The following is a 2,497-nucleotide window of genomic DNA, read 5'->3' on the forward strand; positions in this document are numbered from 1 at the left end:
GAGGCTTCTTAGGTTCAACTTTTCTCTCAAGGTACTTACACTCTGTCGAGTATGTGCACTGACATTACACATCCATCGGAGCATACTGACTTCATTCCTTGCAAGCTTATGCATGTCCTCAGCAGTCACGGCCCATGTTTCACTGCCATGTAGCATGGCTGTTCATACACGTGAGTCATACAGTCTGCCTTTTACTCTGAGTGAGAGGCCCTTTGTCACCAGCAGAGGTAAGAGCTCTCTTTACTTTGCCCAGGCTATTCTTATTCTAGCAGCTACACTTTCAGCGCACCCTCCCCCACTACTAACTTGGTCACCTAGAAAGCGGAAGCTATCAACTATGTCTAGTTTTTCTTCTTGGAATGTGGCAGAAGTCGTTTTCTGCACATTTTCAGTGATTATTGCTCCTGAACATCTGCCACATACAAAAACTAACTTCCTAGTTAACCTTCATTTGATATTGCTGCACCTCTTATGTGTCCATAGCTTGCACTGTGTACATCTTATAGAGTTTCTACCTACGCCAACTTATTTTTATAGAAATTTTATGAGTACATTTCTGTAAATCTTTTTCTTGTGCACCAACACTCCCCCTCCACACCTGCACACGGATACACATGGATGAAGTTCCATTTTGGAAGTTTTATTCTTTTACTTGTTTCAGTCATTTGACTGCAGCCCCAAATCGACTTATTCTTTGTAAGCCTAGTATTTATTGTATAGCTCACTTTTGGCGAACAGTTAAGTTATGGAGACATAAACACACTAACATCAGTTGTCTAGCGATGGCGAGTGGGGGGGGGGGCAAGCACACAAATACATACACACCCTCACACATATATATATACAGATGAAGGGCTTCGATCAGTTTCCGTCTACCAAATCCCTTCATAAGGCTTTGATTGGTCTGAGGCTATAGTGGAAGACACTTGTCCAAGATGCCACATAGTGGTACTGAACCCAGAACCATGTAGTTGGGAAGCGAGCTTCTTACCACACAGCCACTCCTGCGCCTATTATGTTTAAAGTTTTATGTTAAAGTTTTTATTATTTTGGAATGAACACAGAGGTACTAAGCCAGTGACTAAACTTGTAGTATTTTGCTGGGATTAATCCAATGAATTGACAGCAAGGTAATTGCTTCTATTTTGAAAACGTGTTTTTTTTTTGCATATTCGGAAACTGTCATCGAAAACATAGGAACCCGGTAAAAAAAAAAAAAAAAAGTCGGAAAGGTCGGTTTCGGGGTCGGGGTGGGGAGGGACTGTGCGCCAGGTCAGCCTGAAAAACATCAATAAGTCAGGGACAAACAAACAAGATATCAGGTGGTCATGAGATGTGCTAAAAATAATAGCTAAATTGCCCCTAAATCACAAAAATATTTTTTCGTTATTTTTTTCTTTCTTGCATAATCGTATGAATTCCCGTGTATAGAATAATAATTCACAAAAATTTTCTGAAAATTCCAAAAAACTATAAAAAAAATACGAGGAGTTATAATGGGAGCTTAAAGTAGAATTCCGAAATTTGGAGTGTGCTATTGTGATATACTCGGAAAAGGAAAAAAAAAGCGGGTTTATCTTGGCTGAGTACCTCTGGACATACGCTGCAGAATCAATAGTCACGAAGTTAACAACAGCAACTAAAGTCTGAATACACGCACGTACACATACAGGACGAAGAGGCGATTTCATCGTTCGACCAGTTGAACCAAAACCAAAATCTCCCTAAAAAAATAGGAAAAAAAAAAAAAAAAAAGAGCCAAACTTGCTTCTGTCTTGAAAAAAGAAGGGACACATTGGATAACATAATCCTAGATGTGCAATGCTCGAAGAGAGATTGTAAGCTTTGTACAGTCTGGGACGTAAACATTAACAGATACTAGGGTAGGAAAATGAGTTTTACTTACGACAGATAATGCGAATATCGTCAGCACTGAAAATAACTGGCAGTGGTCCTTGTTTATAAAGAGTACCCTATCACGTGAGCATCAGCTTGTTGAAGGCTGTATACCACATGCCTTCCGAATCCCAGTCTTTGAACTTACGGTTCACGTTACCTTTACGTGTGGATTTTATTTACATAACATTAGATGCACGCGTGATACGAGGATACTACATTGTATGTGGGAGTGGCGCAGAGTAACTGACGATAATGTTGTCTCTTATCTTGATCAGTATGACATGTTAACCGGTGATTGTACGTATGCACATACACATACGTACACACGATATTTCCATTTACATACAGACGCACCCACGCACGCGCACACACTTATGCGTCCGCGCTCACATATATACACACGTCCGTGCGCTCACGCACGCACGCATACACACGCACACATTAAGTGAATATTTTGACATAGTTCAAGAGCTCGTTCCTTCAGCATATGAGTTCCACTATATTATTCGCAGCTATGATTAAGAATATCATTGAGATCGGTTGTATTCCATTCTTCCCTATACATACATACATATTCAGATTACAAGTTCAGGCTTAT

General features: G+C 40.1%; 1 long non-coding RNA gene across 1 annotated transcript in view; it reads right to left on the reverse strand.

Annotated features, from left to right (window-relative positions):
* LOC106869113 (uncharacterized) overlaps nt 1–2,123 on the reverse strand; it is a 5,910-nt gene extending 3,787 nt beyond the window's left edge. The window contains exon 1 of the long non-coding RNA XR_001409372.2: nt 1,907–2,123. This is a non-coding gene — a long non-coding RNA (uncharacterized LOC106869113). The remainder of the gene's footprint in view (nt 1–1,906) is intronic.
* Between the last annotated feature and the right edge of the window lie 374 nt (nt 2,124–2,497).

The sequence above is a fragment of the Octopus bimaculoides genome, chromosome 2, assembly GCF_001194135.2.
Source record: "Octopus bimaculoides isolate UCB-OBI-ISO-001 chromosome 2, ASM119413v2, whole genome shotgun sequence".
NCBI lineage: Eukaryota > Metazoa > Mollusca > Cephalopoda > Octopoda > Octopodidae > Octopus > Octopus bimaculoides.